General features: G+C 43.0%; 1 long non-coding RNA gene across 14 annotated transcripts in view; it reads left to right on the top strand.

Moving 5' to 3' along the window:
• Positions 1–16167, top strand: part of LOC140629701 (uncharacterized) — an 802104-nt gene that overhangs the window by 286017 nt on the left and 499920 nt on the right. The window lies entirely within an intron of this gene.

The raw sequence follows: 16167 nt of genomic DNA, 5'->3' as shown, positions 1-16167 counted from the left end.
GCTCCATGCCTCAGTCTCCTCATCTGTAACTGTGGGATAAAGACGGTACCCATTTCCTAGCGTGAATATGAAGATTGGCCAAGATATTTGGTATCAAAGCTTAGGACAATGCCTGGCATACAGCAACTAGTCAATTGATTATTATTATTGCATGATTATCGTTATTTTCCCCAAGCTTTCATGTCCCATATTTTCTTGCATCGGAGGATAGAGCATTTGATCCTTTTCTACTCTTCAGGCTTAATCTTCCACTGACCTGGGATTCTGTGTTACTCCCCAGTGCATAGACTGAGGTGACAAGAAAGAAAGAGGGAGGTTCATAATAAAGAGAGAGTTAGCAAAGGCTGGAGCCTCAGCCCTCCCTTTTATGAGATAGAATTTTTAGCATTGGTATCAGTGTCTTCTGGTCCTAAGACCTAAGCTCAGGCATTGTTTCCTACCCTCTAGGAGGTGTCCCGCTATCACTGCTTGTTTTTAAATCTTTTGAAAGTGCCATCAGACCTCCACTAGCTCTTTTCCCCCTTCCTCCCCTCTTCCTCAGGTTGTACTTCAGGTGCTCCAAGCATGGAGTCCCTTCTCCTGATGCAGAGAACCCTAGACAAAACCCTTACTTACAACCACTTGAAACTGCAGTGTCAATTTCAGCATGTGCTGGATGGGGATTTGCAGCAAAGCACATGGCTCATGAGCAGCAGACCCTGGCTTTATTCATGCAGCGCAAGAGCAAGCCACATCCTGTGATCTGTTCTCTGATTTTTTTCCTCCTCCAGAAAGAATATAATAAATTAAACATAGTATGAAATGCAAAAAGGTTACATTGAGACATATACTATTTGAAGGTTTAATTCATTTTTCTAGTGTATAAGACACAAGGCTATTAAATTTTTAAAGCCGTGATCTCCTAAACTCTCTACTTTATGAGGGCTTTCTTCATAAAGATAAATGGTTTCCTTGCCAAATCAAATGCAGATTTGAAACAAATTAAGTTAATGCTCAATGGTACAAGGTAGAATGGATGGGGGAGCTGTTTTATTTTGCATTGTAATAACCATACACACCTAAATCAATAGCTGTGGAAAAAAGGCAATAATATCACGTAACTGCAGGAAATGAAATATAGTGGCTGTATGTGGGGGGTGCAGGCTGCAAAAAGAAAGGGTTTGTATTGGAATAATGACATTTCATTAAACAGGGAAGGAGTAGTATTGAAGAGAAGTCCATAGCAGTAAATTCTATTTCTTATAATAACACTTGAGACGAGTTAAAGTTGGCTGGGTATTGTGATAAAGGATAATGCCATCGTCTGTCCATGCATTGTGCTATAATTTTATGTTTAAAGAAAACCTGAGATATTAAAGAGGCCGTGCATGTTTTCAGAGTGTGTCCCCATTCTCCTAATCTTTTGCTTAATTTCACACAAGGTCCAATGTTCTGTCTGAAAGTCAGTAGTTGGATAAGAAAGGTGGCCTAGTTTTTTCTTTTTTAATTGCTTTTGAATGAAGCCAATAGATTTCTTTTTTTTTTTTTAAATTTATTATTATGATTATGGTAGGGGGGCAGGGCAGGGACAAAGGAATTTACTATTAAAGAAAGGGGCTTTCTCAACAGTTAGGATAAAGAGATACATTCCCAGAGCTGGTATTTTCAAATACATACCTATCTACCCATAGGCTGCAGAATAGCTACCTATGATGTTTCCTGGAAGACCCAAACTCCTTGGCCTTCACAGGTGCAGGTACCTGATTCTAGGATATCACTATGTGAAAACCATTTTGATTAAACCATTGCCATCTTTTCAAACTGGCTCTAAAAGAGACTATACAAAGCCCACCATTCTCCTCCAGCCACAGCCTCTAATGGTATGTTCTTGGATCTCGTTGGTGCTTTGAAATCAGCCTGTAGGTGCTGAAAACTTGAAACTTTGGAGGAGCTGCTGTATGTTTGTTCCCCCTGGACCTCCTTCTGTCCTCTTCACTGGGGGAGACAGAAGCACCACATATATGCCCACCTGGAGCAGGGCCTACAGAGTTGTTAGCAAAGCAAGCAAGATACTCGAGGAGTCACCCCCTCTGGGAAGCTTCCTTGCTCTTGCCAGTTAGATGAACTTTTAGTCTCCATTTACAGTGCTGTTTTAGAGTGGGAAGGCAGTACTGTGTATTTTTACCCAACTAACCCAGCCTTATAATGGGGAGCAGGTATTATAGTTAAACACATGGGTGCTGGAAAACAGACCACTCAAGTACAAAATAGTAGCAATGGGCAATGTCCTTAACTTCTGTTTCTCAGTCTCTCCATCTGTAATGTGTTTCCCACCCCTCAGGAATATTGTAAGGATTAGAAGAGAGAGGGTGCACATGAAGTGGTTAGCGGTGTCCGGCATGAAGAATGTTCGATAATTGTTCAGTGTTGGTTGGTATTGGTATCAGTGCCATTATCTTTGTGATTAAGAACCTGTCACAGATTATGCTCCCCTATTTTATAGAATGTATTAAATAAAGCTTCCTTCCCATCATCCCTTCCTTCCTTCCTGGAGTGATCATAGTGCTGTAGGGTAATTTTATGCAAAAAAGGTGTCCCTCTCCCAAACTGATGAATAAAAAGGGTTGCTTTGTTGCATGGGAAAGGAATGTTAGGTTTGTTTGTTTAATACATAAATCTGTAAATAATGCCTCAGCTGTCTCCACCCCAGACAGGTGCCTCAAATGCCTCTGGGTGTCTGAGCCTTCCAATGTAAGCCCATTTACCAAATGCTGCTTTAATGACTAGGAAGCATTACATAAACTGTAATAAAAGAGCTCTGATTAGACAACCAAGGGTATAAACAGAGCACGTTTAATTATCCACCAAGCACAGCTCCTGAAATTAGGTCTCACAGTTATTCTGGTCCTATCTATTCTAAGTCATTCTCCGCTCTCCCTGCCTTGGAGAACCACTTGAAGTCTTAGCCCTGAAATTAGTGGCAGGGGCCATTATGGGGGATACACAAAAGTAGAAGCAGTTGTTCTTTCTAGTGCTCAGGGTTGAGTGGGGGAATGGGCACCCAGCTTCCAGAGCAGGCACAGGGTAAGAAAGTCTGGGAGAAGCATGCAGTGTCCAGACACTAGTCAATGAGAACACCATAAGGATAGCCGTCTTTGCAAATTTTGCAGTGGCATGTGACTAGAGAAGGTGAATGCATGATATATTGTCACCACATGCCACTTACCCTCGCTTTCCTGCTGTCATGACCAGGAGAGAAGCCTTCTTCATTCTGTCTGAGTGTGGCACAGCTTGGGCCTACACTGGGTGAGGGTGATTCTCTTTAACTCCCTCAGCCTTCATACCTGCCAGTCCAGAGTCTTCCTCCCCAGCTCATTTGTCTGTGATACCACATGTAGTGATGTAGTTCATCATGGAGACTCAAGACCCAAGGCCTCTAGTCCTGACTGGGCTGATTTCTGGAAGAAGTGATAGGCTGGGGCTTCAAGGATGAATCAGATGATGGGGAGGAGATGGAGTGTCCCAGGCCCAGGAAAGTGCTTGAACATAAAACTGTTGTGAATAGCGAGAAGGGAAATGGAGAAAGCAGAGGTGGCTGATGAAGAGATAGTAGAGGGTTAACACCATCTGTGTATTTGTTTTACCCAAATTTGTCCCCTTTTCACTCTGTGACCTTGGGGAAATATCTTGTTTCATATCTGGGCCTCAACTTCTTTCTCTCGTTAACCTGCAGATACTCGTTCTTACACTTAGTAGTCATAAGAGTCAAAGGACAGTATTTGTTTCCATTGTTGTACTTCGGGCATGTTCCTCCTTCCAATCCTTTGCTTTCATTAGCTCATTTCATCCTCACCCTGACCTTATGAGGAAGTATCTATTAATGTCCCCATTTTACAGACAATGGAAATGAGAGCTAGAGTGTGCCAGAGACTGAGGGGACAGAGCTGAGCTTCACACTGAGAATTTTGGTTCCAGAGTCCAAATGCTAATCCTTAGGCTCAGCCTTGCTATATGCATCTCCCCACATAGCACTGAACAGCATCGGCTGCTCTGTGATTGTGCCCACTGCTCTAAAAGCCCCTTGGCGGCCAAGACCAGCCTGCTAGCCACTCAGTTGTTGATGGCTTGTCCACTGAGTAGCTTGTAGTAAATATCAGTTGGAGGGAAGAACTAAAGAAAGAAGGATGGAAGGAAGGGGGGGTGTTATCTTTGGTTGGCAGAATTTAAAGTCATGTTGATTTTCTGTTTTTCTTAGTCTTTCCTAAAATTCAAACAATGAGAGTGGCATAATCACATAAAAATAGGTTAAACAATAACTGCAAATCAGGATTGATTCTCACATTTTCTGGGCAATGCAAAGGTCCAGAGCTTTGTAACCAAGAGACACTGGGTTTGAAACTTGGTTCAACAAATGCCTAATATCTCAGCATACTCGCTAGTAAAATAGGCATTCAGACCACCTAAGCTACAAGACTTTTGTGAGAATTAGAAATAAATGTTGGGAACGTGTGGTCTGTGTGAATGGTTTAGCAAGTGGTGGTCCTGTCCTCATCCACTTCAGTGCTACTGCTGTGGTTTCTGTTGTTTTTCTTAAGAGCAGAGTTTCTTCTATCCCCACACATTTCGTTTTTCAAGGAGCACATAGGCCCAGCCAATTTGCAGCTTAGCCCCTCTCCAGACAACAAAATTTCTTAAACGAGTGTGGGATCCTGCTGTGAACAGAGTATGGTACTAGTTTCTGCTGTCATGGAGGAGGTCATGATCCTAAATTAGGTCATGATCCTAATACTGAGTATATTGGCCAAAGAACCAGGATGAATTCATCAGATAGTATCTTTGTTCAAAGAAACAGAAAACAGGGTTGCCTGGGTGGCTCAGTGGTTGGGAGTCTGCCTTTGGCTCAGGGTGTGATCCTGGGTGTGGGGATCGAGTCCCACATTGGGCTCCCTGCAGGGAGCCTGTTTTTCCCTCTGCCTATGTCTCTACCTCTCTCTCTCTCTCTGTCTCTCATAAATAGAATAGAATAGAATAGAATAGAATAGAATAGAATAGAATAGAATAGAATAGAATAAAAAAATAAAGAAAGAAACAGAAGACAGATGCTTGCAGGGCATTCACATTGTCTGGCCTGGCCACTCAATTAGTTTATCTTGCTGCCTTAAGAAATTGCCACAGATTTGCAGGCTTAAAAATACACACACATGTTATCTTACAGTTCTAGAGGTTGCAAATCTGATATGGGTCTCACGGCACTAAAATCAAGGTGTCAGCTAAGCTGCACTCGTTCTGGAGGCTCCAGGGGAGATTCTATTTCCTTGTATTTTCTAGCTCTTAGAAGCCCTCTGCATTCCTTGGCTCCTGGCCTCTTCCTCCATCTCCAGAGCCAGCAGAGCATCATCTTTAAATCTCTGACTCTGAACCTCCTGTCTCCCCTCTTCACTTATGGGCACCCATGTGTTGACCTTAGGCTATCTCAGACCATCCAAGATAATCTCCCTATCTCAAGGTTCTTAACCCAATCACATCCACAACATCCTTTCTGCTATGTAAGGTAACTCACTCCCATGTTCCAAGGATGAGCCATCTTTGGGGGCCGTGTTTTCTGTCTGCCACACATTCCATGGAACAGACAAAATTTCCCATAAAGGGCCTTGAGTGGAGATTTAAAGAAATGCAGCAAAGCATTATCTCTATTCTGTTCAAGGTTCTGTAGCTATTCTACTATGTAGGTGAGATTTGAATCCAGTTAGTCTGACCTGAAACCCCAGGTTTTCCCATAGGACACACTAGTTCTTGTGTCCTTACTTTTTCCATGGACTGAGCTACTGGTTAGCAGTCTCTATTTCCCAGCCAGATGTGGACAGATGCAAAACGAGGGGACCATGATGCCTTCTTTGCTGGAACACCAGCTCTGTTGGGGAGGTCTGGGCTGGCAAGGGCTCAGGGTCATTTGCTCTCTTCTCACTGCCCTTTGAGAAGCAAGCCAATCAAGAGAAGAGGATTTCCCATTCCAGCATGACATCAAAAGCTTCCAGTCAGGGGCTCCCTGGGCCAGGACTCCCTGGGCCAGGATGCAGTTAGCCTGGGATATTAACCAAACACACTTCACCCCTGTGTTTGTTAGGGGTGGTTGTGTCTTTGACGTAGCCTCATTCCTTGGACTTAATTAAAACCCAGTTCCCTCTTTTATTCAATTTATGAGGCCTAGCCGGCAGGATTAAGCGATTATAGACAAAAAGCCCCATTTGTGAAACACTCCTAAACTCAAGCTGTTACGCTGCTTACTTGTACTCCATTAAATTAATAAGGAATGAATCGGCTGATCCATTATGAATAAAGCAGTGGGGAGTCTCTGCCCCGGTTCATACTTCCTGCTCCCTCCTCAGAGAACATTTGTGTAAAATGATTATGTTCATATTCATTCAATTGGAATTCTCTAAAAGTGGAATGCATAAATTACTCTAAAGACACAGAGTTTATCTTAAACATTAACTACGAAGGGTGAATTAATAAGACCATTATAAAACCATTAGCATGCAGTGTATTTACCTACAACTGCAGTATACCTAAAGCATATTCAACCCACAATTGCCATTTGTGTTGGGTGATCAAGCTAGTTTATTTTAGCTCACAGTTCATTTAAACTCATAACACACCGTTGCATATCCAATTTTTCTGTTAGCTTCTTTTTTTTTAGGAGTTCTCTCAGTTGGAAATAGACTTTTGTTGCTTCCTGATTCAACCACAAACCTCTGTCCAGCAATTATTATACCCAAATGTTTCCAAATATTGGTTGTTTAACTCTACAAAATAGGAACCAAGAGACTAACTTTAATCAGATAAAATGTAAGTTCACATATTGAGGTCCAAAGAAGTTAATTTTCTAAGCGGTGTGGGGAACAAAATTGGAGTAAGGGGCTATTCAAGGATTTTTAGTTGACCACAAGCCCAGGCTGTTTTGAGAGGGTAATATGATTTATCCAGGGATTTCCAACCTGATAACTTATGACATTTGGGGCTGGATCATTTTTTATTGTAGGGCTGTCCTTTGTGTTGTAGGATGTTTAGCAGCATCCTGGGTCCTATTTACCAGATACCAGTAGCAATATTTGCTCCCTCCCTAACAGCTGCGACAACCAAAAATGTTTCCAAATATTGCCAAGTCTTTTCTCGGGATGAGAATAGCCCAAAATAGCTCCTAGTTGAGAACAACTACCTTAATCTATGTAACTCTCCAAATACTGGTTTATAAACCTGCTTACTGACTGTCACTTCTCTGTCCCTCATCTGGTAAGGACACAACAGCTTGGAAAGAGAAACCACTCTGGGCTCTAAAAACACTCTCTTCCTTCCTCCCCACTCCTGTCTTCAAATCTCAATTTAATCTCTCATTCCAGCCTTGAGTTATAAAACAGAAGCCAGCAGGAGGAAATTTCCACAGGCTTTACATCTACTTTCCTACCTCTGTAGGCCTCCATGCACCCTGCCTTCCCCTTAGTAGTGTAATTCAGAATCAAATCTAAATTTTTTGTTATATCCTTTAAATTCTTTATTGTCACCCAAATGGACTTATGCAGAATATGATTCCAAACAAGGGCTTGAGGTGTCACCCCTTCCCTGTTAAAGATTCCAACATGCATGTATTCCCACAAACATACACTTCCTCTCAGAGGTTCCTCCTCCAAAGGCCCTACAGCTGTCAGGAGGATACTCATATGTTTGAAATGCAGTCTGTGTCAGCTTTAGAATGGCGAGTTCCCTCCCTCTTGCCACAGTGAAATCCATACTGCAACACAATCATATATTTCAGTTTCCACTCACATCCTTGGGGGGGCGGTCTTTGGCATCAGGTAGACATAGTTCTGAGCCAAGCTAACAGGAGGAAGTGGAGTATATGGCAGCAGATGCAAGTATCAGGGTTGACTTAAAGCATGTGGAAATTCTCTTCTGATGGCTTCTATTTTCCTACTGGAGGCTGGAGTGGAAATTTAGTCTGATACTAGGCAGTGCTATTCTTGTCATGGGCATGGAAGCCGAGACCAAGAGAGAGAGACACAAGTTAACTTCCTCAGTGACACACATCTAGTGAGAGGCAAGAAGAGGTCTAAGTGCCGATTGCCTGAAACTCACTCTCTTGACCCTCTGACCCCAGCATTCTGCTTTCTTATTACCTTCAAATTACCATGGTCATTACAACCTATCAAAAACCAGCTCTTCATTGCCAGGACTGAGCACTGAGCAATTAAATACATTAAAAGTCTTCTTTACACCTGGGGTTTCGAGCTCTTTCACTGCCATTTTTTCTTCTTTCTTTTAAATAGTATAGTAAGCACTTTTACCATTGGCGGGTTTCCCTCTTGCATCTCTAATTTTTTCCCCTTTCCTCTCTGTGTCAACTGCTATTATACTCTGCATATCATCAAGTTTTAAGGAGAGAAGAAGCCAGGGGGATGGATAACCAGCGATGTGGATTGTTCGCAACCACCTCATTGGCTAAATGTGGTATTGGGCATTATTCAGTACAGAAGGAACTGTCTATGTGGGCTGTGTGTCCATGCATCAGGGCCTCTGCCATCATTGGACAGGGTTACACCCCAACTGACATTTTATTAGCTGCAGGCACTAGGCCATGTTACTTAAAACGAGTCTCAGTTTTCTCATCTGTCTAAAAAATTCATAATCTCTGCCCCTCCGTGCTGTTATGGATAAAGTGCGTTTATTTAAGTGCCCTGTTAAGTGATCCTGGCACACCCTTTATACCCATAACTGAGGTTGGGAGGCACTTTCCTCTATGGGGCCCCTAAACTCCTCATCCCCAGCCCAGTGGGAAGGATTAATGCATTCTTTCTTGAAAGAACTTACATGTACATATGGAATTGGCAAAAGTCTGGCTCTTTGGCCTGATTCCAAGCAAAACTAATCATCAGAAACTTCATGCAGATTTACAATTACTCTTTCTATAACAGGGTTAGGCCCAAGCTGCTGAGAGAGAATTAAAAAGGGGCTGCTACAAGCAGAGAAGGCTCAGTTCTTCACAAAGAAGGATTTTCAAATAAGGCATCTTGTGTGGATCTCTGAGTGCAGGTTGGCTGTAAATTAATATCAAATATTAAAACAGCCCAATTCCCCCTCTCTTAAGATTGTTGTGATGGGCCCTCACAACTGGGCTTTCATTTAAGGCTAATAAAGAGAGTCACATCAGACCTTCTCAATACAGTATGCTTAATCCAAGACATAATTTAATTTTACGATGGTGGTTTATCTGAATTAAGCCAGATGCATGCATAGAGGTCTTTCTCATTGTGAATGGAAGGACGATGGCATGGAGCTATGGCAGGTCCTAGACCACATATTGCCACATACAAACCATGAGATCTGTAATGAACCATCTTCTTTCTCTACAGCCCCAATCTCCTCTTATAAAATGGCAGATTAAGGTCAGAATGGAGGACGTCAACTGCAGGCAGCCTGCAGAAATAGTTTGCTATACCCTGGCTACACACTTTTAGGAAACATTAAATTTATTGACAGTACTAAAAAATTGGCAGAGTTCACATACAAAAATATGCATTTTTGGCCTCTTCTAGCAAGCAGGGGGATTGGGCAACAAACTTCGCATTCTAAAATGGCAGCAGATAGATAGTGCTGCTCAGTAGTTACCACATTACTGCATGTTGCTTGGTCATAGGCTGGCTTTTCAGTTTTCCACTGTCTCTACCACTCCCTGTTAGTGGCACCTGGCCTCTGTTATTCATTCATATATGGTCTGTTCCCTGTGGTATAATTTGAAATTCCTGTATAGCAAAAAGTCTTCTACTTTAATGATTTAGGATTTTGAGGGTTAGTATGATCTGTGGAATTATCCAAGTAAAAATATTGTTGCTGAGGATACTTTAGTGAAAAAAATCTAGTATTCTTTCACCTATACATCTAAGATGCTTTGAATCAATTTATTCAGTAACCTAATTTTGAAAGCCTACTATGTGAAAAGTATTTGTTGGTGTATACTGGAGACACAAAGTAGAATGTAAATTTGTTGAAGAGAAGACAGAAAATAAGTAAGCAAGCAGCCAAGTTAATGTTAATGAAATTGACATCTGAGAGAATTTTAATATCACAGGAGAACAGTTTTTATAGAAAAGAACCATTTAGAAGGAAGCTACATCAGGCTAAGGGGTTGCCATTTAAGCCGAGAATCAGGGATGCAGAAGGCAGAACAAGGATGGTGTGGCTCGGTGGTAGGCAGTGGCTAGATCAGCAGGGCTTTGGAGGACCTGAGAGCCCTGCTTGATTTTTCAAAGCTTTTGGAAGAAAAGGATGGGGCCATCAACGAATTTCCATTTTGGTATGGATCAGGAGTCTCTGTTCAGGGAACTCACAGAGGCTTTAAACAAATAGGTCCTCCTTACCACCTTCATCCAACTTCTGCCCCTCTTTCTATTCCCCTTTCCCATATTATTGTCCCTCCAGTGGGTTGATGTCATTAAAGACATGATTTACAAATGGAGGTTTCTCTTGCACAGATCATGATTGAATCATGTGAGGAAAGAAAACTAGCACTTACTGAAATGTTCTACATGCCAGGTGCTGTTCCATATAATTAAAAAGCTCCTTTGTATCAAAGTATAAATTTGTATTGAAATTCACAGATTATAAGAGTACAGGTTGATGGATTTCATAAACTGAAATTGTGAACAGGACCCAGATCCAGAAAGAATGTGGCTAACCCTCATGGTACATCCTCGTACTCCCTTCTACCTCCTCTTACCCCTGCTGAGGGTAACCACCAGTCCAGATTTAACCTGGTAGACCAGTATTTGCTTGTTTTTGAACCTTATGTAAATAGAACCATGTGGTATTAATGGGCTTCTTTTGCTCAGTGATATCCTTTGTGAGATCCAGTTACATTGTTGCCTTCTATAGCCCCAGTGGTTCCATATGCAAATATAGAGCAACCCATTGGTTTTATGGTAGATGGATATTTGGATGGTTTGGGGTTATTGTGAATGGTGTTGCACTGGACATTCTGGTACCTGGGTCTTCATATGCATGCACACACATTTCTGTCAAGTGAATGCCTACACAGTTCCTATCAAACTGCTTTCTATTCCTACACCATTTTCATAAGTTTATGCTTTGAGTTCTCACGTCAGCCTTTTGATGTAATTATCTCATTCCCTTTGGCAGATGAGGAAACAAGGACTCAGAAAGAAACTGTATATTCCTCAAGGTCACAGAGCCAGTGAGCAGCAGAGCCAGGGCATGAACTTGGATATGTGGGGCTCCAGTGTCTCTGTGCCCTCTATCACACCATGAGTCCCCAGTGGCTCATTAGCTGTGTGGTCCCACCCAAAGGCCACCTCTTTACCAACCCTTTCCTGACCCAGCCTGGAGGGGCTAATTGTGCTGCTCTCTGCTCCCCAGGCATCTCTGGGTATCCCTATGGACAGTCATGGATAGTATTATAAGTGGTAAAGCAGCCAGCTTTGTGGTTGGACAGACCTGGTTTGAGTGTCAGCTCCATCTCCCAGCATGGAAATTTGTGGCAATTTATTTCTTGGTATGATGAGGGTAGTAACAGTAGAGACCTCACAGTGGTATGAAGGTGGAAGACATGATGTCAGGAGGGTGCTTAGACAAGACCTGCACAGAGTATTGGGAGTCAACAAAAGAGATGGGTGGGCAGGTGGATGGACAGAGAAGGGTGTAGATATTCCCACAGACAGTCACAGCTACAGCTTCGGGTCTATCTGTGTTTGTGCCTCATATGCATGCAGTTATATCTGCATTTACCCCCATTTACCTTCTACTTGATGGGGTTGGAATAACCTTTCTCCTTTTAGGGGTCTGGCTCTCCTCTTCTGTCACTGAAGAGATGCCAGCAGATTCAGATCAAATATTTGTTGATCAACTACTCTCTTCCAGGAAACTTTAGACTCTTTGTACCCATCAACTCCATTATTTTCATTAAGCAAACCTGAGTGATTTCATGCCCAATTTACAGCTTGGGAAAGTGAGACTCAGAGAGGTAAAACAATTTATCCAAGATCAGCAGCTTATGAGCAGCAAGGTAAGACTCAGTGTTGAGTCTTATTCCCAAGAGCAGCATGTTTTTCTTGTTTCCTGTGTTTTCCTCCAGAGTCTTTGGTCCTCTGTGATTCTTCAAGGGTTTCCTGTGTTCCTGGCTATGGAGAATTTTGCAGAGGCCTGGTCTACACTTATAAGAAGTAAGGAAATAGAGAGCTGAAGGGAACTCAGTGGGAAGCCAGGAAGCCAAAGGTGATGTGAGCAAATGAACATCACACAGCCTCACATCATCTGTGTGAGTGGCTTTGCACTCAGAAAGACCTGTTTCAGCTCCTGTCCCCGTTGTCCCCACTACTTACAGTACTAGGTTGAATGGTGTCCTCCTCAAAATGTTTATGTCCACACAAAAACTCAAAATGTTATCTTTTTTGGAAAGAGAGTCCAGATGTAAATAGTTGAGGACCTTGAAATGAAATCACCCTGGATTTAGGGTGGGCTTTAAATCCAATGACAGATGTCTTTATAAGTAGAGGAGAGGGCACAAAACACTTGAAGAAGAGGTCATGTGGAGGTTGAAGCAGAGATTGGAGTGAATGTAGTAGATACAAGCTGTGGAACACCCAGGGATGTCAGTGGCCACCAGAAGTGAGGATGATGACATGAGGCCATTTCTCCCTTAGAGCCTCTGGAAGGATCAACTCCACCTACACTTGGATTCGGGGCTTTTGGCCTCTTGAACTATGAGCAAATATAGTTCTGTTGTTTTTAGCTACCTAGACCCTGGTGATCTGCTATGGAGCCCCAGGAAGCTCATCTACTTATATAGACTATGTCCTCCTGGGGAGTCATTAACTTTTTTGAGTTTCACTTGTACACCTGGAAAATGGATCTAGTGAATGGGAACCACCTGGTGGAGTTCTGAAGATGACAGATAAAGTGTGTTAAGAACCTACACTTGGTGGTGGTTATCAATTCTGTGATGCCAGCCAGGACAGCTGGCTGTGAAACTGCCAGGTCAGATTGTCCCTCCTCAGAGGACACTCCCTAGGTCACTCTTGGCCCTGTGAACGACACCAGCTCTCTCAACCAAGCTCCCAAAGGCAATGCTTGTAAGCCCTTTTCTTAGGATTTTGCAGTGGCTTCTAGAATCAGCACACCCTGTTGCTTTTAGTTGTAAGCATGTATCGCCAAAGACGCGTATCCCCCTTAGAACCATAAATGCTCTAATAGCAGTAACGGGGCAGCCTCGATCATGACCAAACGTGATTACATTCCACATAAAAATATAAAAGCTCATTTGAGCCAGGCTCCCTCTGGGCCCATTGCCTGCACTTTTATTGAAAACCCCACATTCCTGACTTCGTGAGCACTGATGTAAGGGCCCAGTGAGGCTGGATCTCGAGACCTCTTGTAAAGCCCCAGGGTGGCCTGGTGGGCTGGACTCAGCTGGAAATCCCTGATGTCTCTGAGTGTTCACAGGCACAGAGCCTCACACTTCACTGTCTGGTGAGTCCTATCTACTCAGAGCTCTGAAGACCCTCTGTGCCAGCCCATGTCTCTTGCCTTGCTCCCTGCTAGAATGTAAGGCTGTGGAAGCAGTGAACTGATCTGATCTGTTCTGTGCTGTATCCTCAAGGCCCAGCCTGGCTCAAGGTATGTGAGTGAATAGGCCTCAGAGGACACCCCTGCCATCTCCATGCCTGGCCCTCTATAGTCCTCTTATTCACCTCACCACCTCACCCCCTCTAATGTCTCACCTTTCAGCCACACCCTACAACCTGAGAGTTAGCCAGTTAGTCTCTATTACTACCCATGTACCATTCTGTTCACCTCCTGGCTTTTACTCTGGTGTGGCTCTCCTTCTTCTGTGCCTCCCTAATAACCCTGGTTGGCCAACATCTCATCCCCTGCTCACCTGTCTGGACGTGTTTTTAGACTCTAAGTACCATGAGGTCCTGGATAATGTCTTTTTCACAGTTCTCTCCCAGGCCCTGAATAGCATCTGGCTCATGGCCATGCTTGATAAAGTATTGGTCAAATCCGTTGACAAACTGCTAAGAGAACAACACATCTCCATCAAGTAGATGCAAACGGGAGAGAAGGAGGTAAGGGAAACAAAATTCAGTCAGTATGATGGCAAGCACTGTGAAATGTGCTTTTACAAGTATTCTCTGTTTGATTGCTACAATAACCATGTGAGGAAGCTCCTCTTCTCCCTCTTTTATACATGAAGCAAAAGTAGTTAGAGATGTTCACTTAGCCAGTGTCACATCTATAGCAAGTGGGCAGAGCCAGGATTTTAATACTCCAGATCCAAATTCATAGCAAGGTGAGGGTATAAGAAACTGTGGGAACAAAATCTTAATAAATGATTCTAGAAAGTGTGATTGTTAAAAATGCAAAAGTAGGTGTCAAGGCACTGGCAGGCTTGGCACAAGTCAGTTCCCTGCTCTGGACCTCAGTTTCCTCATCTGCAGAGAAAGGTTGGAGACATTTATGAATTGGGTTAGCTGATTTCAGTACCCCCTAGCTCCCAAAATATTCTTGAATTATGTACAAGTTGTGGAAAAACATATACTTTGAAAAGTGATTGAGGCAACAGCTGTCAGAGTGAGTATTTGTTCTATACCTTAAAAATAGATTACACAGAAGTGTGTGTAGGCACAAGTGTGTGTGCGCACATTCAATGCATATAAGCCCATGAGTTGACCAACGGCCGCTGTGGCTCATGGCCACCTTTTAGAGTGTTGTCCCCCGTCAAATCTACAGAGAAAAAGTAAGCAGCTTGCTGACAGTGCTGCTCTGGAATCAGACCAAATACTGTGGGTTCTGTCAACATGTTTGTCTTGATTTACCCGGATTTCTGTTTAAGTGGCATCTCTTCTCTAATTTAAGGAGGCAGTCAGGTCAACATGAAAAGCTATTGGTCATGGGGGGTAGAAGGTGATGCTGAACAAGCCTGGTGCAATGGGAGAAAAAGGCAGGCTACAATCAAGAAAGACAGTGACAATATCTAACAAAGCAGGAAAGTTAGGTGGTATCAGCAGTCCTGCTTATGCCTGCTGTGACATGAGTCACAACTGTGGTTTCCAAAAATATACAGGCTAAACAAATGCTTAATAAGCTTCTCATAGATTTTTCTGATTTTTTTCTTATAGAGGAATTACATTGTTCATTCATTCAACGCACACACACACACACACACACACACACACTCACATTACCCCGATGTGCCAGATAGTGTACTTGGCAACGATGGGCAGTCCTTGCTGTCACAGAGCTTACAATCTAGTTGGGAAATGTGGTAGACAGAAAAGTGCCCACATCTTATTCCTGGAACCCATGAATACCTTACATGTCAGAAGGGACTTGGTACATGTGAAGGATCTTGAGATGAGATTATCTTGGATTATCCAAATGGACCCAGTGTAATCAAGAGAGTCCTTAATATGGAGGAGGGAGGCAGAATAATCCCATGGCTTTGGTGGTGGATGAAAGAGCCAGGAGGCAAGGGATGCAAGTGGCCTCTAGAGGTTGGAAAAGGTGAGGAAACAGACTCTTCCCTGGAACTTCCAGAAAAGAATGTGGTCCTGCTGACACTTTGACTTTCTGCAGCTCTATGAGACTGATTTGGGATTTTGTCCTCCTGAACTGTAAGAGAATAGAGGTGTATGATTGTAAGCCACACAGTCATTTCTGGCACCTTGTTAAGCAGAAAGAGGAAACAGACAATTTCATTAGGAAACCAGAGGGCTGAGTATATAAGTGCTCAAAGTGGGGAGTGATAAGAAGAACAGGGTGACATAGGAAGGACCAGTGGAAGTCCAGAAAGCTATTGGTTGAAGAAGGAAAAGGACATTGGTGATTTGGGGATGGTTCAGGGGAGGAGGAAATTCCATGTAGGTATCTTCTCTGTGTATGGGCCTGCACAGGGAAGGAATATAGCCTTAGGGTAGGAAGTATAGGAGGCCACGGGGCTTGGTATGCAGTGTGAACAAGAAATGATGCAAACTCAGGGTGGAAACCACTTGTAGGAGTTGAGTTGTGTGGAACCTTTGTAAACTGAGTCAGAGATTTGAGTTCTTAAGCTAAAGGAAATGGAAATGTTTGAATGGTGTTAAACTGTGGTGAGATCTGGTTGGATCTATATTTTAGATCTGT

The sequence above is a fragment of the Canis lupus genome, chromosome 3, assembly GCF_048164855.1.
Source record: "Canis lupus baileyi chromosome 3, mCanLup2.hap1, whole genome shotgun sequence".
Taxonomy (NCBI): Eukaryota; Metazoa; Chordata; class Mammalia; order Carnivora; family Canidae; genus Canis; species Canis lupus.
The sequence above is the reverse complement of the archived record's forward strand: the minus strand, read 5'-3'. Positions and strand labels throughout refer to the sequence as shown.